This window comes from Meriones unguiculatus, chromosome 9, assembly GCF_030254825.1.
Source record: "Meriones unguiculatus strain TT.TT164.6M chromosome 9, Bangor_MerUng_6.1, whole genome shotgun sequence".
Lineage (NCBI taxonomy): Eukaryota > Metazoa > Chordata > Mammalia > Rodentia > Muridae > Meriones > Meriones unguiculatus.
Genome location: NC_083357.1, coordinates 49997979 through 50018940, shown reverse-complemented (window position 1 = coordinate 50018940; position 20962 = coordinate 49997979).

Sequence of the window (20962 nt, the reverse complement as noted above, 5' to 3'; positions counted from 1 at the left end):
CCATCCTAGAAGTCACTACAATTTAGACCCAACTGTCCAGGACATCACACCGATCTGCCTGTCTCTGGCTCCCCCTCCCAAGTGCTGGGATTAAAGGCATGGTGCTCCGAGGCTGCTCAACTTAATAGTTTAAAACATTTGCTGAATATCTTCACTTCATGTAAAATTTGATTGAAAACTTGAGACAGGTTTTGTTTTTTTCTTTTAATTCGTTACTTTACAGCTAAGAAACATTTCTAAAATTGTCGTTAGTTCATATTACACGAGAAAGTGGAATCTGGGGATTTCTTCATCAAGAGGCACAAAAAGAAAAAGGAAGCAGGGGAGGGATGGGGGAAAACAGGAAATCACGGCCTGTGGGAAAAGCAGGAGTGAAGCCTGTCAGTCGTGGTGGTACATGCCTTTAATCCCAGCACTTGAGAGGCAGAGACAAGCGGATCTCTGGGAGTTCTAGACCAGCCTGGTCTACAAAGTGAGTCCAGGACACCCAAGGCTACACAGAGAAACTCTGTCTCAAAAAAAAAAAAAAAAAAAAAAAAAAAAACAACAACAAAAAAAGAAAGAAAGAAAGAAAAGAAAAAAGAAAAGAAAAAGGGCAGTGGTGTCATCTATGGTGGAGGGCCCACTGACTTTACAACCTCTGGCCAGGCCTCAAACACTATTGACTTTCATTTTGTCTCAGCACTGTCACAGCCTGAACACCTGTGTCCTGCATGCTTCTCTGCTCTCCAGAAGCTCACAGCTGCTTGGTCTAAGACAATGTTTCCCAACCTGTGGTCAAGACTCCTTTAGAGGCTGAATGACCCTTTCACAGGGGTCACTAACATTGGAACTATCAGACACTTACATTACCATTCAAAACAGTAGCAAATATAACGCTGCCAATGTGGAACAGGCACAATCTCACGGGTGGGGAGGCCCCAATGTGAAGAACGGTGTCAAAGGTTGCATCTTCAGGAAGGTTGAGAACCACTGGTCTATCCAATGTGCTGGAAGGGGTTGCTACCCTGTTCACTTCATTGCAGAGGAAACAGAGGGACAGAGTAGATGACAACTGGGAATAGAAACCCATGTCACTAGTTTCAAGGGTATGGAAACCCCTCCTGTTGGTGTTGGGCTTTCTTGGTTTGAGTTTGCTGGGACAGCATCTCATGTACCCCAGCCTCTCCTGCAGCCCACTTTGAATGCAAGGATGAACATGAACTTCTGCCCCCCTCCCTAGATCTCCCAGCTGCTGGATTATAACAGGAGCACTCACACCCAGGTCAGGTCATAGTGGAGGGAAAGCCATTGGCTCATGGAAAGCAGCAGAGATGGCGGTTAGTAAGAGATTTTAAACATCAGGACAAGAGAAAGCCAACTGGGAGGCATGGGTGTGAAGGATGGGTGTATTTGTTTCTTTCCTTCTTCTTTAGGAGACAGGAATGAGGTAATCCCAGGCTGGTCTGTAACTCCCTCAGTAGCATAGGATAACCTTGAACCCCTGATGTGTCCTCAGGGGTCTGGGATGTCTGCCTATTCAGGGGCCCAGCAGCTGTGCAAAGCCCCAAGTGAAGGAGTTAGGAAGTGAGCCTCATATCAGCCCAGCCTCCTAGGTAGCCAGTGTCCCATGAGAGCCCTGTCTTTTCTGGTGCAGAATTCCTGGGCTTCATAGCAAGCCTTAATTACTCTTCTGATAACTCAATAAAGCTGTACCTGGGGTATTAGTCAGAATCCTCTAGAGTAACAGAGCTTTTAGGAAGAATGAAACTATGTGTATGTGTATGTGTATGTGTATGTAAAGGGGATTTATTAGAGTGACTTACAGGCTGTGGTCCAGCTAATCTAAAAATGGCTGCCCAGAAATGGAAAGTTCAAGAATCCTTTAGTTCTTTACTGCTGCAGGCTGGATGTTTTAGCAATTCTCAGTAGACCCTAGACTCCCAAAAAAGTAGTCTCCAATTCCAGTGAGGGAATGGACTTGCTATCAAGGTGATAGTAAGCAGGCCATGATGAAAAGCTTCCTTCTTTCCTTTCCTTATTTAGGCATCCAGCAAAAGGCATAACCCACATTACATCTGGATTAAAAGTGTGTCTTCCTACCTCAAAGATCTGGATTATAAGTAGATTTTCCCACTTCAAATGAAGCAGAAATCTCTCACAGGTGTGCCCTTCAATTTTGGGGTTTTGTTCATCTCAAATGTAATCAAGTGAATAAGTCGAAGAAATTATCCAAAACTAGAAAGAAACAGAATGAATGCCAGAGTACTTGAGGTCTCCTTTGGTTGTTCTGAGTGTCACTGATAAAGAAATCTAAGTAGCTGGGCATGATGGGGCATGCCTATAATCCCAGCACTCAGGGAGGCAGAGGCTGGCAGATCACTCTGAGTTCAAGACCAGCCTGCTCTACAAAGTGAGTAGAGGACAGCCAAGGCTACATAGAGATACCCTGTCTTGAAACAAAACAAAAGAAAACAAAACAAAAAGACCTAAGTGTTGGGATCTGTAAGTAGGCATCATGGTCTGATTAAAGGGTTCCTGGCGTGACCAGACCAGGTGCTAACTTGAGAGCCCTTCCCGGCCAATGCACCAATGTTAGGACCAATGAAAATGATGATTCGCACAGCAGATTTTACATGAAAGAGGTTTATTAGATGGATATGAAGAGAGAGAAAGGAGAGAGTGAGACATGATAGGGGGAAGAGAGAGGGGCACTCCAACAGAGAAAGGGAAAAGGGCAAGAGAGGAGAGGGCAAGAGCCGAGAGAGAGAGAGACACTAAGTGGCGTGTTTGTCCTTTTAAGGAGTAACATAACCATGCCTGCTAGGTGTGGCTATCTGGCTGGTGACACATGATGGCATCGTAGGTTGCTAGGCAACCCAGAAGCAGGCTGCCTAAATACCAACATTCCAGGCATCGTGAAGCCACCTAATGACCACCTGAAATCACCTGAGCATGCTGGGTCCCCTTATAAGAGAACTCGCACCCCCCCCCGTTCTGCTGCCCTGCCCAGAGACGGTCTCTGTGACCCCTTCCCCCTTCTCTTAGTGAACCTCCCATGTGGAACCAGTCAAGTGGCGTGATTTGTGAACTTTGTAACTTTGTGAACCGTGTAACTTTGCTGCACAATCTTAACATTGGTGTGCTTGGTCAACGCCCGTGGTGGTTGCTTTTTGGCACAGGCACCTCACTGGAGCTGCTGGAAACCTATTTCATTTCACATCAGTCAGCGACCCACTTTCCGGAAACCAGATCGCTATCTGCTGCATGTAACACTGGCTGGATTCGTGAGTTTCTCTCATTGGTTAGCATAGACGCCTCTCTTGGTAGGGGAAGATTGACCGTTGAGTGTTTGGCAACTTACTTTGAGATGAAGGAACCCCCAACCACAGTTTTTACTGGCTAAAATGGTTGGGGGGAGGGCTAAAGTGTTAGGGAGAGCACATTTAGTATCTGAGGCACGTAATGGTCTCACACATCTTTAATATCAGCTACTAGGTGGTAGGGGTAGGTTTCTTTGTGAGTCTGAAGTGAGCTTGGTCTACAGAAAGTTCCAGAACAGCCAGGGCTATGCAGAGAAACCCTGTCTCAATCCCCTTTTCCCCCAAAATAAAAAAAAAAATGTAAAGGAAGACAGAAAGAAAAAAGAAAAAGAAAACCTTGAGACAAGCAGATTTTTTTTTTAATGTTTTATTTGAGACAAGGTTTCTCTGTGTAGACTTGGTTGTCCTGGACTCACTTTGTAGACCAGGCTAACTTCAAACTCACAGAGATCCACCTTCTTCAGCCTCTCAGAGTGCTGGGATTACAGGAGTGTGCCACTGATCCCAGCTCCTACAGAATTTTTTAATGCATTATTTTGTAAGTAAGAATCATGTCTAAAACCATGGCTAATCAATAATAACTGGGAAAGTGGAGCCTGGCAACTCCACTAAGAGACACAAAGAGAAAATGGGAGCAGGGAGAAGACAGGAGAAAACAAAAGAGCATGGCCTATGGAAAAGGCAGGAGTGGAGAAGCTGTGAGGTCTGCTGTGATGGAGGCCACACTGGATATGTGAATTCTGGGGCACGGCAAAAACCCTTCTCTCATTTTTGTCTCAGCACTGCTAAAGGCTGAATACCTCTCTCCTGAGTTAGCAGGCTTTCACCCCAGTATTTGGGTCCCGAGCCTTTATTGGTAAAATTGAACAATTGAGATTTTATTAAACAAACAACACATACTCATTTGTGGATTTTGAAAACACAAAGTTAACAGTATGCTTATTTATTTGGTGTGTGTGTATGTGTAAGTGCTTGCTATGCCATATGGATCCTGGGGATGGAACGAAGGCTACCAGGCTTGGTGGGAAGTGCTTTAACTTTCCGTTCCATCTCCTGAGCCTCCACACACTCATGTTTATCACCATTCACAACAAGACATCAGCCACAGTGCCCTTCAGCCAATTAATGACTGAAGAAAGTGTATCGTAAATGTACAGTAGTGCATTTTCAGGTATATAAAAAAAAGCAGACTTATATCACTTGTAAGAAAATGGATGGAACAGAGATCATCTGTTAAGCCATACTCAGAATGACAAATATTGTATACTATTGTGAATTCTATTTAAACAGCAAAAGAAATATAGGTTGCTAAAGAGACAGTTTAAAGGGTAAAAGCACTAGCCATGCAAGTCTCATGACTCAAGTTCAACCCTTGGAAGCCACATCAAAAGTCCCATGGAGTGCACATATCTGCAATTCCAGCATTTCTGTGGCAAGATGGAAGGCAGAGCCAGGAAAAATCAAACTGAAGTCTGAAGGCTACCTAGCCCAAACAGCAGAGAAACAAGAAGAGACATTTTGCCTTCTCAAGGTGGGGGGACAGAATTAATATTTTTCAGCATAATAACCACCGACCTTACTCAGTATTTTTTTTTTTCATTTTACTTCCTTTTTTTTCCAGGACATGGTTTCTCTGTGTAGCCCTAGTTGTCCTGGAACTCATGTTGTAGACCAGGCTGCCCTAGGTCTTGAGCTCTGCCTGCCTCTGCCTCCCAAGTGCTGAGATCAAAGGTGTGTGCCACCTCCAACAGGCTTCTTACACAGCATTTTAATATCACTCGTTCTCTCTGATTCTTTTTTTTCTTTGTAAATTGAATACTTGATTTGTAAAGCTTTTGTATTCCTTAAGAACTTTTATTACACTTATTTATCCGTGTTCTATGTGGAGGGAACATACACGCCACGGCCTGCTTGTGGAGGTCAGAGGTCAACTTGTGGGAACTTGTTCTTTCTGTCCATCATGTGGGTTCCTGGATTGAATCCAGGTCATCAAACTTAGTGGAAAGCGCTTTTACCTACTGAGCTACCTTGCCTGCCAATTTTTAGAAATTTAATTTGTACAGTTCATTTGGTAAGCAAATCAAAAGTAATATAAAAAATAATGTTAAAATATTATACTAGAGGGACTGGAGAGATGGCTCAGAGGTTAAGAGCGCTGGCTGTTCTTCCAAAATTCCGGAGTTCAATTCCCAGCAACCACATGTCTCACCACCATCTGTAATGAGATCTTGTGCCCTCTTCTGGCCTGCATGCAGGCACACATGCAGGCATAACATTGCATACATAATAATAAAAAAAAAACAAATAAATATAAATAAATAAATAAATAAAATTTAAAAATATTGTGCTAGCGAAAGAGATCACTAATGTACCGTATGGTTACTAGAACTGGGTTACCTTAATCTTGGAATAATCACGCATTAGTCTAAGGTTTGATGAATGACTTCAGCTGCATGGATACATAATTGTCGACCACAAACATTTTTCTTCACTTTTGGGACCTAATATACAAAATTTAAACTTATGTTTCAGTTCCTCTTCTTAATAAAAGGTTTTTTTATAAAAAGGATGTTATAGAAATTCTTCATCAACACAGTGAGTATCCTACGAAAATGAATTAGAAGCTTGCTAACAATGAATCTCAAAGAAAGAAGAAATCTTTACAAATCTATTTTTAGTAAAGAGATTAAATTAATAGTAAAAAATGTGGAAAAAAACACTAGATATGAGAGAAAAAAGGATAAAGAGGAAAGGAAAGAGATCTCTAAATAAAGTCAGATGTGAGAAAGGGACAATGTTATCCTTAGACTGCTTTCTGCTGATGAGGGTCAGCCAGCTGCTTGGGGCAGTTTGACATTTGCTGTCAGGATATCTAATTTCTTCCTGTTTCCTCTTTGCACACAACTACCTAATAAACTACGACCAATAGAATCCAACAACCAGCAACCCATCCCACCTCGCGGAGCCCTCGTACCATGTACCCTCTGAAAAGTCTCCCAAAATCCAAACATCACACAATCACAGTAACTATGTACAGCTGGCAAAATCATGCCCTTGCCTAGAGCACAGGGCAAATCATAGTCAGCTGCTTCAAAGCAGTCTCATATCCCCACAACTGGAATTAAAAATGAAAAATGTATCCTTGTAATATTTCTATGTATTTTTAAAGACACCAAAATTCTCAAATTCTCACTACAAACATCAGTACTCTACAAACTCTTGGAAATGGTTGAAATGGAAGAAACACTTTTGCCAGCAATATTTGGACATTAGACAAAGATAGCATCATAAGAAAAAACTACGGATGAGTACTGATGAGTACTGATACAAAAAATGTTTAGCAACAAAACAAAATTCAACTTCGTTCTTAAAGGAGTGTACACTATGCAGGAGTGACAGCTGGGCTGGAGAGGTGCCTCAGTGGTGAAAAGCACATGTTCTTGCAGAGGACCTTGGCTTGATTTCCAGCACCCATATAGCAGCTCTCAAACTCTAGTTCCAGAGGATCTGACCTCCATGGGCACCAGACATGTGTTTAGTGTGTATATATATATATATATATATATATATGCAAAACAAAAAACAGTCATGCACACAAGTCAAATCTAATTAAAAAAAAAAGAATGTAAGGGTAATTCTTGGAATAATGTGAAAATGAGTAAAGGCTGGGCATTGTGACCCCTGACTTTAGTCACAGCACTTGGGAGATAGAGGCACACAGATCTCTTTGAGTTCGAGTTCAAGGCCAACTTAGGACATCCAAGGCTACTTAGAGAGATCCTGTCTTTTTTTTTTTTTTTTTTTTTTTTTTGAGACAGGTTTTCTCTATGTAGTCCTGACTCTCCTGGACTCCTTTTGTAGACCAGGCTGGCCTTGAACTCACAGTGATCCACCTGCCTCTTTTTTATCCATTCCCCTCCTTGTATTGCCCTCCCCTTTCACCCTTGTCCACCCTTATGCTGTTCCTCTTTCTCTGAAATCATCCTTCCTTCTACTTTCATGTCATATGAATTCCATTATTCTTTCTCCCCCATTTACCTCTTTCCTGTTAAAATGTCTTTCTCCTCTCTCATGGTCTCCTTTCATCACACACACACACACACACACACACACACACACACACAGAAACACACACATCTGGATATATATGAGGAAAAAAAACATATGGTGTCTGTTGTTCTGAGTCTGGCTTATGTCACTTGACAGAATTATTTCCAGTCCCATCCATTTTCTCGAAAATGTATGATGTCATTTTCTTTTATGGCTGAAAAACATTTCCTTTTATTTATAAACCACATTTTCTTTATCCATTCATCCGTCTGTGGACATCTGGACCGGTTCAGCTGTCTAGCTAGTGTGAACAGTGCAAAAGTTAACTTGGATATTCATGGGATCTGTTGATTTAGGCCTTCGTGTATGTGCCAAGTGGTGTATAACTGGGTCCTATGGCAGTTTTATTTTTAGGGTTTTCTTTTTGTTTTTGTTTTTTCATGTTTTGACACAGGGTCTCATGTAACACAGGCCCCAAAGTCACTATGTAGCTAGATGCTGACAAGCGGAAACTTCCGGGGCTACAGGAGGCTCTGCTCAGGAGATGCAGTGCGCAGTAACTCATCCTCAGCAGCAGAAAACGAAACAGAGTAACTTTTGGTTTGGTTCCTTCTTTCCTCTCTTTCTTCCTTTTTCTTTTTCTTTTGCTTGAGACAGTATTCTCTGTGTAGCACTGATTGTCCTGGAAGTTCCTCTGTATACCAGGCTGGCTTTGAACTCAGAGATTTACTTGCCTCTGCCTCCCAAGTACTGGGATTAGCAGTGGTTCTTTATCTTCCTAATGCTATGGCCCTTTAATACAGTATCTCATGTTATGGTGACTCCCAACCATAAAATTATTTCGGTTCCTGGGCTTCGGTCAGGTAGGGACCATGAGGCAGAAGGAGAGGGAAGCTGCAAAGAAAGCTGGAGAGAAGGAACTCTAATGGAGCAAAATGGACCATGAGCATATGGCCATGATGGCTGTCTTGATGGAATGGAAGCAGCCCAGGCAGGAACAATTATGGCAAATAACTTGGGGTGTGTAGCTGGGAAATAGTATAATAGCTTAGAGGGTTGATATCTGCCCAGTTATTGGTGCCTTTTATAATCTAAAAAGTCTCTGTCTCAATTATTTGGGAACTATCTGGGGTAGAGAAGCCTCTAGAGTCTAATACTCCTTCAACAACACAACACAAACAAACAAAAACAAAAAAAAAATCTCAACTAGAACCCTATCCATCAAGAGCAAAATGATTACTTTTGTCTGAGACAATTTTACTTTTCTAAACATCACCAGTTCTTTACAGAATCTCTTCTTCACTCTCTTTTATGCCCGCTAATGTCAGCCAATGAAATATCTGTGGCAGCTAGTTGTATAAGGAAAGTTCAAAGGCTGAAAGGCTAAAAGCACTGTGGACGTTAACAGAGTCTGTAGTGGATGGTGAAGCATGGGCTTAAGGAAGGGACCACACTAAAACAGGAGGCCGGGGAGAGACCTCAGTGGGGGTGGGGGTGGGGGTGGTGTGGGGTTCTTGTCTACCTTCGCTGCCAGCAGAGAGACAAGGAGTCTGTTTGGTAGAGCCGGACTCAGTAGCTGGTGTTGGTTCAAACTGTTTGTCGTTTATTTTAGACATATTTCAGTACAGCACAATTTGGTGAAAATTACTCTGGTGATAAGGCAATCCTGTGTGCATAACAAAACATACATAAATCTCTGTGAGGAACAAAACAAGCCAAATATGGATCAGAGATGACTATCCCAAAACTCTTTGCGATGTCCGCAAAGATAAGTTTTACAGATTGACTGAGAAAAACAAATTTCTGAGAATGAGTCTGGAGAAAGGTCAGTGCCTGGGAATCTTCAGCCGTGTAGATTGCACCAAGGCCACCAGGCTAGAAAGCATGCCTGCTCCAGCCTTCTGGGTGAAAACGGGATTTGTGTTCTTTCTATGGGAGGAACAACTCTGTGTACTTAACATTCCAGGTTCCCTGAGCACATGTCTGTGAGCACAAAGATTTCCATGCCCTCTGTAACATGGAAACTCCCAAACCCTCCAATGGCACTTCTTAGTTATGCTAGGACCTAACACCAGACCACACCTCATGGAGGTTTCTTATCAACTCAACACTGTCACCCAGGGAACAAGACCTCTAGAGCACAAACCTGGAGAGAAACACCATATCCAGGCCATGACACCATCTTATAAGGAAAACGGACAGTGCATTTCTTTTGGAATGGTATAAGTGGGATAATATTGCTATATCTAACATTTATCCTGAAAACAACACTAGGTGGGCATTGTGACCCATGCCTTTAATCTCAGCATTCCAGAGCCACATTTAGGCGGATCTCTGAATTTGAGGCCAGCTTGGTCTACAGAGTGAGCTCCAGGACAGCCAGGGCTGTTACACAGAGAAGCCCTGTCTCTAAAAACAAAACAAAACAAAAAAGAAAGAAAGGAAGAAAACAATAATAAGATACAATGATATATCTGTATGGTGAGAACCCAAAACGCACAAAGTCCTGAATGCTGTGGGGAGCAGAAGGAACTCTTATTGTCAATATGTGTCCTTCAGGGTTGTAGATGATGGGGAGGCTGTGCAGGCATGGGGATGTGTTTTAGTTAGGGTTTCCATTGCTGTGAAGAGACCATGACCATGGTAACACTTTAAAAAAAAAATTAATTGGGGCTGGCCTACAGTTTCAGAGGTTTAGTCCATTATCATCATGGCAGAAAGCATGGTGGCACGCAGGCAGACATGGTGCTGGAGGAGCAGAGAGTTCATATTTTGATCTGTAGGCAGCAGGAGACTGCCACACTGGGCAAAGCTTGAGCATATATAACTTCAAAGCCCACCTTCATAGTGACGCACTTCCTCCAACAAGATCACGCCTACTCCAATAAAGCCACACCTCCTAATACTGCTGCACCCTATGGCTAATCATTCAAACACATGAGTCTCTGGTGACCATACCTATTCAAACCACCCCAGGGTAGGTGGTCTATGGGAAGTTCTGCTTTTCTACTTCATCTTATTGGGAACCTAAAATTGTTCAAGAAATGTAACAGGAGTCATGTGTGGATGCCAACTTTACTGGTTTTGCTTTCCATTGTACTTTTGGGTTTTCTTATATGTGTCTCTCTTTTTGTTTTTATTTTTCTTCTGAAAGTCACTGAGTTTATATTTCTAGCTTGGGAAGTAGGAAAAGTATTTTATGACAGAAATAGGCTGATGCAAAACTGTTAGACCTGTTCAATTTTAGGCTTATTCTCTTATTATTGTTATTATCAGTATTATTTTTGTCTTTTGAGACAGGGTGTCACTCTATAGAACTGGCTGGCCTGAAGCTCACTATGTAAATCACGCTGAGCTTGAATTGGCTGTGATCCTCCTGCTTCTGCTACCCAAGTGCTAGAATTACAGGCATGGTCTCATGCCCTGCAAAGTTTATTATCATCACCATTGTTCTTATTTTTGGGTTTTTGATACAAGGTCTCGTGAAGCCTAGGCCAAACTCTCTGTCGTTGAGCTACTGTTCCTCCTGCCTCCACCTCCTGAGAGCTAGGATTATAGAAATGCACCACACCTGACCTCTGTTTGTTTGTTTATTCATTGCTTTTTTTTCAAGACAAGGTTCCTCTCCTTGTAGACCATGTTGGCCTCAAATTTACAGAGATCCGCCTGCCTCTGCCTCCCAAGTGCTGAGATCAAAAGTGTGTGCCACCATTCCTGGCCAGTTTATAGATGATGATGATGATGAAGAAGAAGATGATGATGAAGAAGAAGATGATGATCTTGGTTTTTTGAGACAGGGTTTTTCTGAGCCCTGGCTATCCTGGACTCACTTTGTAGACCAGGCTGGCCTTGAACTCACAGAGAACCACCTGCCTCTGCCTCCCAAGTGCTGGGATTAAAGACATGTACCACTGTATCCAAAATAAGCTAGCTTATTATTTTTTTAAACTCATAAAATTTTATTGAGCAAAAGGGTCTCTGAAATAATCTAATATTCTCTTTTACAATTTTATTCTGGGAAGCTAGATAAACGGCTCAACAGTAAAGAGCACTTGCTGCTTTTGCAGAGGACCTTGGTTTATTTCCAATATCCACAACCTGTGTTTTGTTTCAGGCGTGCACATATGTCTCAGTTAGGATTTTATTGCTGTGAAGAGACACCATGACCACAGCAATTCTTATAAAGAAAAACATCTAATTGCAGCTGGCTTAAGTTCCGAGGTTTAGTCCATTATTGTCATGGCAGGAAGCATGGCAGCATCAAAGCAGACACGGTGCTGGAGAAGGAGCTGAGAGTTCCACATCTGGATCCACAGGCAGCAGGGAAGAGACGGTGATCCGCTAGGCCTGACTTGAGTTTCTAAAGCCTCAAACTCCACCCACCCCCATCGTGGCCATACCTACCCCAACAAAGTCACACCTCCTAATAGTGCCACTCCCTGTGGCCCTATGGGGCCATTTTCATTCAAGCCACCACATTCCACTCCTTGGCCTCCATAGGCTTCTAGCCATACCATAGTCCAACTTCAAAAGTCCCCATAGTCAGCCGGGCACAGCGGCACATGCCAGAACTCGAGGAGGCAGAGGCAGGAGGATCTCAGTGAGTTGGAGGCCAGCCTGGTTTACAAAGCAATTCCAGGACAGCCAAGGCTACATAGAGAAAGCTTGTCGTCTAAAGTTCCAAAGTTCAAAGTCTCTTCTAAGACTCATGGTAAACTGGATGGCAAGGGAAGCAGAGGCAGGAGGATCTCTATGAGTTCGAGGCCACCCAGGTACAAAGCAAGTCCAGGACAACTAAATCTACACAGAGGAACTTCTTTGTCTCAGAGAGAGAAAGAGGGAGAGAGAGTGAGTGTGAGAGAGAGGCACTCATGGTAATCTTTTAACTGTGATCCCTTAAAAAAAAATCAAAATCAAAAAAGCAGGTCATATACTTCAAATATATAATAGCACAGGATATACTTTACCATTCTAAAAGGGAGGAAAGGGAGCATAGTGAGTAAATACTAGAAAGAAACAGGACCAAAACCAGCAGGGCACATTCCAGACTCTGCATTTCCAACTCCTTTCAGCTTTGTTGACCCAGCATACTTCTTTCTCTTGGGCTGGTTCTGCTTCCCGTTAGCAACTCTCCTCAGCATGTATCCCATGACTCTGTTATCTGTAACAGCTTGGGGTCTCCAAGGCAATCCAGGCTTCACCTTCACAGCTTCACACATAGGCTTTTTTAGGCCTCCACAAAGGGATATCCCTGGCCTCAGTGACCCTTTCTTCTATCCTTGACTCTGAAGCCAGAACCACTTGGCAGAAGCTTCCAAGTTCTGCTTCTTGCTGGGCCGGTACATGGCTCCCTCGTTCAAATACGTTTTCACCAGCTTTCTGTTTTTGAGATTTTCCTTCACTGTCTAAGCTTGGCTGTCCTGGAACTTGCTCTGTAGACCAGGTTGGCCTCAAACTTAGAGATCTGCCTGCTCTTGCCTCTGGAGCACTGGGATTAAAGGCATGCGCCACCACAGCTGGCTCTAAGCTGTTCTTTAATTCCTTTTCACAGTTGGACGCTTAGGTGGGTGCGGTCTTGTGCTGAGGCCCCTTTAGCATTGTTCTATTTAGCATTAGGATTTTCTTTTTTTTTTTCTTTTAATCATTATGTGTTTTTATTAATTTTTATTTTAATATTAATCACAGGTTATTTACTTTGTATCCCAACCATACTTCCCTTCCTCATTCCCTCCCAATCCCACCCTCCCTCCCTCATCTCCTCCCTGTTCCTTTCCAAGTCCACTGCTGGGGGAGTTCCTCCTCCCCTTCCTAGGATTTTCTTACTCTTGTTTATCTCTATGAACACAGGACTTAGCTCCATTCTGCTTCCTGGCATTTCTGTTCTCCTCAGACTGTGCATTTTGTATTTTTCCTTGCTCAGCTTGCTCCATTTCATTATAAATCTACATGAGCATAGCCACTTATAACCAAGCAAGACAGTACTAGGCTGTCTGGAAATTTCCTCTGCCAAAGCTGTTAATCCATAACTCTTCAGTTTAGCCTCAGGCAGATTTTTTTTTTTTTTTTTTTTTTTTAACAAGGGCAGAAAGCAGCCACATTTTTTTTCACCGAAATATCACCAGAATGATCTTTAGGCCACATAATAACATTCTTCTCCTCAGAAACTTCTTGAGCCGGCCCATAGTTCAAATCACCCTCACTCAGCACCACTGTCTCCCACGCTTCTATAAGTATGTCCCATAAAGCTCTGCTTCAAGGGTCCAATTGCTTTCTAGCTCAAAGCCACAAAGTGTTGCATATTCTTCCAAACACAAGCATGGTCAGGCCTATCACAGGGAAATCCTGGTCTCTGGTACTAACTTCTGTCTTAGTTAGGGTTTTATTGCTGTGAAGAGACACAGGAATAAAGAACATAAAGGAAAACATTTGGATGGGGCTGGCTTACAGTTCCAGAGATTTAGTCCATTATCAGCATAGCGGGAAAGCATGGCGGCATGGCATGCAGGCAGACACGGTGCTGGAGAAGGAGCTGAGAGTTCCACATCTGGATCAGCAGGCAGCACAAGTGAAGGCCTAGAGTACCTGAGACCTCAAAGCCCACTCCCACAGCGATACACTTCCTCTAACAAGGCCTACCTCCTAATAGTGCCACTCCCTATGGGTTTATGGGGCTATTTTTATTCAAACCACCACAGGGTAGTTTAAAGCCGTCTATAACTCCAGTGTTTTCCCCTGGCCTCCATAGGCACCAGATAGGGACACAAGTAGACTTATATATATGCAGGTAAAATATAACAGGGCTCCAGACCTTCATAGGTCCCCAGATCTTAGCATAACTGACTCCATGATGGAAGTACAATGCAGGATATAAAACTCAACACATACACAGAACTACCTGTCCAAACAAAAACAGACACCTAGCCCATCAAAGTCTATAGTTCTGGGAAAGTATCTAAATGGGTTAACCTTGCTTTTCATCTTCTGTAGTTCTGCTTCTGGCTACCAGTTCTTGTTAACTGATGCATATCGATTCAGAATATGGTGTTTTTTTGTGTGTGTGTGTTTAAAAGCTCAACCTGAGAAAGGCTCAGTGCTACACTGGGATCCTGAACACATAGTGTAGCTGCTGGTGGGCTAATAAAAACTTTCTGTTGGCTTAAACCTGTGCCTGAGCAGTCTTCTTTGGTGGCTATCCCACAACACAAAACACTACCACACATAAAACGAATGTAAATGACTCTTAAAAAACAAAACAAAACAACAACAACAAAGCCACAAAGAAGAAAAGGAAAGGATATTAGTAATAAGGCAGAAAAGTGAGAAAGAAGTAGTCAGGGTGCTGGGATCACACACATCAGAAGAGATGAAAAAAATAAAAGCTTTTTTCAAGGACATAGGATGTGTAATTTTCTCATTTGGTGAAGAAACTCAGGCTTCAGAAGATTTAGATTATTGCGTATAGTTTTAGAATGTTTCTCATTTCCTTTAGGACTCAGGGTCACCATGTCTGTCACTCAGGAAATAGAGGCAGGACAATGGGGGGTTCAAGGTAATCCTGTGTTCCACAGTGAGCTCAAGGCCAGGCTAACTACATCAGAGAGAGAGAGAGAGAGACAGAGAGAGAAACAAGTTCAAACTGAATTGCTGTTGTGACAATACTAAGAGGAGTTTAGAGTTTAGATTATGCCACCCCCCACCCCTGCACATGTGGATTAGATTAGTGTTCTTTGGCAGTAATGGGTTCCTTGTCTGTGAGTGTGGTCACCTATTTGCTCTTTAGCAGTGTGTTGCTGTCCACACTGAGGCAGCAGGAAGAGCCTCTCTGTCTGGCACCTTGATGAACTTCCCCAAATCTAGAATGAGCCGATCCTTTTCCATTCTTTATAAACCATGCAGCTTCTGGAACTCCGCTGTGGCCATTCAGAACAGAAACAGAGCCACTGGGTGAGTGGACAGTGGGATCAGCATCATCTTCAAACGCTGAGGCGTTCTTCCAGCCCTCAGTCCTCCTGACTCCTGTTACTTCTTGAAAGACCTTCTTTTCTTTTCTTTTCTTTTCTTTTCTTTTCTTTTCTTTTCTTTTCTTTTCTTTTCTTTTCTTTTCTGGCTTGTTTCTGCTTTAACAGATAAAGGTTTGCTTTCCTTAAAGTACCTGATCTGTGTGACCACCAAGGCCACTATGTACAGATGCCAGACACAAGCTTCATGTCTTGTTTTCTTCCTCCAGACAGAAGTCTAAGGGGACCTTTTTAGACTTCCTCCTCTTTCCCCTTCTGGAGAACTCCTAAGCTGGGAGTTTCCCCATGGGCCTTGTAGAATGTTTAGAATGTTAGGTAAGGAACCCCGTCCCCTCCATGTGACATTCCATCTTATTAGGTTCATAGAATCTGCAGCCTTCACAGGACCTCACCCTGGTCACTGTTAGGAGCGACAGCGTTCAAGGCCTGATTGCCCACCTAGCTCCAGGCTTCCCCTTCCTGGAGCACAGCTGTTTTTATGCAGCCTCACGTGCTCTCGGATCAGTAGGTCTCAGTGGAGAAGAGTTTCAGATCCACTGGCAGCGTTGCTATTGTTCATTTATTTGATTTTCCTGGAGATGAAGCCCTCTGAACGTTTGCAAGCCAGGCCTCCACCATCCACACTGCTCTCAGCATGCTATCTTCTAAACTCCCACAGCAGCTCGTTAAGCTCTTAACACTAAACGGCTTTTCCAGCTCGAAGTCCCAAATTCCTTCCACAGTCGTCCCCGGAGCAATGGGATCAGGTCTGTCACAGCAGTGTCCCTTTTCTGGAACCCCGTTCTGTTCTAGCTTACTTTCTTGAGAGGAGGGAGCAAAAGGATCAAGAGTTTGAGGTAAGCTTGATTTACTTGAGACACTGTGTCAAAGAACAGCCAGAAAACAAACAAACAAAAACAAACAAACAAACAAACAAACAAAACCAGTTTGCCCCCATGATTGTGGTAGCTGAGGCATCCATACAGAACTGTACCCCCTCACTGTTTCAGTACGGTAAAGAAAGGCAACCAGCCTCCTTCCTCCACAAGGGGCCAAGAATATGATGACCTTTCTAAAGAAGCCATTCCTGCTGGGAGCAGTGCTGAACACCTGTAATCCAGCACTTAGGGAGGCAAAGGTAGGTGTATCTCTATGAGAGTGGGGTCAGCCTGGACTACAAAGCAAGTCCAGGACAGTCAAGGCTACAAAGAGAAACCTTAAACCAAACCAAACCAAACCAAACCCAGCCCAACCCAACCCAACCCAACCCAACCAAAACAATACAGAAGCCATTCCTGGGAAGGTTCTTCCACTACAGCAGTGGTTTTAATCTTCCTAACATTGCATCTTTTTAATACAGTTCCTCACATTGTGGTGACCCCCAACCAAAAAATTATTTTTGTTACTACATCATAACTGTAATTTTGCTACTGCTTATGAATCAGGATGTAAATATCTGTGTTTTCTGATGGTCTTAGGCGGGCAACCCCTGTGAGAGATCATTTAATCCCCAAAGAATCTGTAACCCAAAGGTTGAGAACTGCTCTACTACAGAGACTAGCATTATCCGTTCAATAAAGATCCTCCCGTGGTTGTCTTCCTTCTCCTCCTTGAAGTCTTGCATAACCCAGACTAATCTTGAATTTGCTGTGTACCCAAAATGAACCTTCCTGCCTCTTTTTTTTTTGTTTTGTTTTTAGACAGAGTTCCTCTGTGTTGCCTTAGCTGTCCTAAACTCTCTTTGCAGACCAGGCTAGCCTCAAACTCATTCACATAGATCCATCTGCTCTCGCCTCCTGAGTGTTGGGATTAAAGGCATGTGCTGCCAAGCCTGGCCGGAACTCACTTTTTAGACCCAGGCTGGCTTCAAACTCAGAAATCTGCTACCTTGCCCCCCAGTGCTGGGATTAAGGAAGGTGGCCTGCCTCAATTTCTCAAGAGTTGAGATTAGAGGCATGTACCACCATGTCCCTGTCCCACTCAGGAATAGGATTTCTATGTAATAATCAGCTGGGTTAAACTTATTTCAGTCTTTTTTCTCCATTTAAAAAAAATACCTTAGTTTTTTGGTGACTGAAAGATTACTTTTCAATGGGAAAATTCAAAATGTTATTCTACACTAGTTAACCTAACTGGCTCAAACAACTTTTAGATCAGAACTGTTAGTCTTCCAGTCTCCATAATGGGAAGATGGAATAAATCACACTAGCGAAGAGGCTCTGTTTCTGTCCTACCAATGTGCTCACTGGAGTGTGTAAATAAATTTGTCTTTTATCATAAGAAAAAAAAAATTAAGCCAGATGTAGTGGTGCACACCTGTAATCCCAGCACTCAGAGGGAGGCAGATTGCTGTGAGTTCAAGGCCAGCCTGGTCTAGAAAGCAATTTCAGGACAGCCAGGGTTACACAGAGAAACCCTGCGTCAAAACAAAAAACAAACAAACAAACAAACAAAAAAGCATTTGACTTAAAGTACTAATTGATCTTAATTACATGTGAGTGCAGTGGTGGTGGTAGATGCACCAACATAGCCCTTACACATTTTTTAACACCTATTTTTTTTTCCTGCCCAGACAGGACAGCAAAAGCCTACAAGCCTAGCACTTTTTTCTTTGTGACATAGTCTCCCCATGTAGCCCAGGGTGGCCTTAAACTCACGATCTGTGTTCTAGTTTGCTTTCTAGAGCTGCAACATTCTGATCAAAACCGACTTAGTGAGAAAAGGGTTTATTTGACTTACATACCCCAATCACAGCCCATCGTGAAGGGAAGTCAGGATAAGAACTTAAGACTGGAAGCTGGAGGCTGGAACTGAAGCGGAGGGTTTTGAGGGTGGATATGCTTGATTTGTTGGGGGCAGAGGTGCCAGGGGATACTTGGTTTGCACACAGCAACACAGTCCTGTTGTAGGAGGGGAAAGTAGTTGTTCATTGTTCCAAAGAACAGTGATTATTGCCCAGATTCCCTCTGCTTGCTCAGACTGCTTTCTTACATATCCCAGAACTGCGGACTCAGAGGTGGCATGGCCCTCAGAATGCTGGGGCCTCTTATACCAATTATTAATCAAGAAAATGCCATACAGTCACATCCACAGGTCAGTCTAATGAATGTGGTTTCTCAGTGGTGGTTCCCTCTAACTCAGATGACCCTAGCTTGTGTCAAATTGATAAAAGAACTGATGGGCACAATCCTTCTGCCTTTTCCTCCACAGTGCCAGAATTACAAGTGTGCACCATCATGCCTAGCTAAAAAAGTTTATCTCTAATAGTCTACTGAATCAATAATGACTAGCTGTGGTGGTTTGGATGGGAACGGCCTCACAGACTCATGTGTTTGAATGCTTGGCCCTTGGGGAGAGGCACTATTAGGAGGTGTGGCCTTGTGGGAGTAGGTCTGGCCTTTTTGGAGGATGTGTGTCACTGTGGAGGCGGGCTTTGAAGTTACATATGCTCAAGTTAGGCCCAGTGTGGCACACAGATCCTTTTTGCTGCCTGCAGATTCACATGTAGAATTCTCAGCTTCTCCAGCACCATGTCTGCCTGCATGCTGCCATGCTTCCAGCCATGACGATGATGGACCAAACCTCTGAAACTAAGCCAGCCCTGATTAAATGTTTCCCTTCATAAGCGTTGCTATGATCATGGTGTCTCTTAACAGCAATGAAACTCAAACCAATCCACAAGCCTTTATTGATAGCTACAAGTTCTACATGTGGGCAGTAGGCAGTGCTCACTGTAGGCAGTAGGAGACCAGAGGACAACTCATGATTCTCCTTTCACCACTTAAGTCCTGGGTATCAGGTCTGGTAGAAAGATGCCTTTACCCCCTGAGCCATCTCCCTGGCCCAAACCATTACTTCTCATAATTTGCCTCTCAATATCTTCATCCTGTTACCTTACCAGGCGCATTCACTGGTGTTAAGTAAAACTTCGTATCAAGTTAAATAAGAATTAAATGTACAATTAGGGCTGGCAAGATGGCTCACGGTTGTAAAGGCGCCTGTTGCCAAGCCTGACAACTAGAATGCACTACCCAAGAGGCACAGTGAGGAAAAGCAGAACCAAGTCTTGCCAAGTTATTCTCTTACCTTTTCGCACTCAGGTCTGCGTGCACTCAAAATCAATAAAAATATACTTTAAAATATACATCTGGCGGAGCGTGGTGGTTCTTGGCTTTAATCCGAGCATCTGTGAGGCAGAGGCAGGTAGATCTCTCTCTCTCTCTCTCTCTGTGAGACCACTTAGCAAGTTCAGGCTAGCTAGCGCTACACAGACAAACCAAAAGCCACACCAAACAAAAACAAAACAACAGCAACAAACAAAAGAAAGAGCAAATGGGGCTTCGTGGGAGCATACACTATCATGCATTCTCAATCCTAATGTGGTTATTTTTTCTATTTTGCAGTCTCAGCTACTTTAGACTCCCCATCGTTTAGGTAGGGAGACAGAGCATTCCTACTGAGTTCCTCCAAGCCATGCCTTTCCCTGGTTGCTACTTTTGTTGACTGAGTGGTTCTTGTCCGTCTAGTGCACAGCTGTAGGCCCCGCAGCACTTGAGGGGTTTCACGTGCTGGGGCCGAGAGAGGTGGCTCTCTCAGTGACGTCCTTTCTACGTGAACACGAGGACCTGAGTTCAGACCTGCAGCACCCATGTTAAAAAGCCAGAGTGTTGAGGACCTACAGTCTTTGTGCTGGGGAATGGGGATCCCTGCTGCTCGGTGGTTAGCCTCTGTGGTGGCATTGATGAATTTCACGTTCAGGGAGAGAGCCCATCTAAGAAAATAACCTGACGCCAGGCATTGTGGTGCACACTAATCCCAGCACCCAGGAGGCAGAGACAGGCGGATCTCTATGAGTTTGAGGACAGCCTGGTCTACTGAGTTCAAGGGAAAGCCAGAAGTACATAGAGAGACCCTGTCTTAAGAAAACAAAATAAAACAAACAAACAGATGGAGAGGGATTGAAATTACATCTGATTTTTACACACACACACGTTGGTCTGGAGTCCAGGTCCTGTTCTTTCCTTTCAGAGTGAGTGTCCAGGTACTAAAGCATACTGTTGCTGGACCTGAAGGAATGAAGTTTAGCCAGGCGGTTGGGTCTGCAGGATCCCAGTCCCGGGCTGAATGCCCAGAGGGAGAAAGCCCCACGACAGCTTTCTTCACCAGAAGAGATAGCAAGATAGTCTGACATGTCTCTGAAGTATGCAGCTGTCACCTTGAGTCTCCATTCCTCCCATCTGCCCACAGCAAACCTCAAAGGGCTGTCCTTTGGGAGTCCCAGGAGAGAGGAGTTACTCTCAGCACAGGTCATTTCTAAATTGGGGGTTTTATTCTGACTATTATTGATCCTGGCACACCTATAGACAGAAGATGAAATTGGTATTTTTTAGTAGATGTTACTGTGAGTTGGCTCCCTCCCTTCTCCCTCATCCAAGCTTTCACCTGGAGGCATACAGTTCAGAAATGCATCCGGGCTGCCAGTGACCTCTGTTTCAGACAAGATTGTCATCAGCTTAAATGCAGGCTTTAAGATTTGTGTGTGTGTGTGTGTGTGTGCTGTGTGAGTGTATAAGGGCATATGTGCCACAATGTTCTTGTAGAAGTCAGAGCACT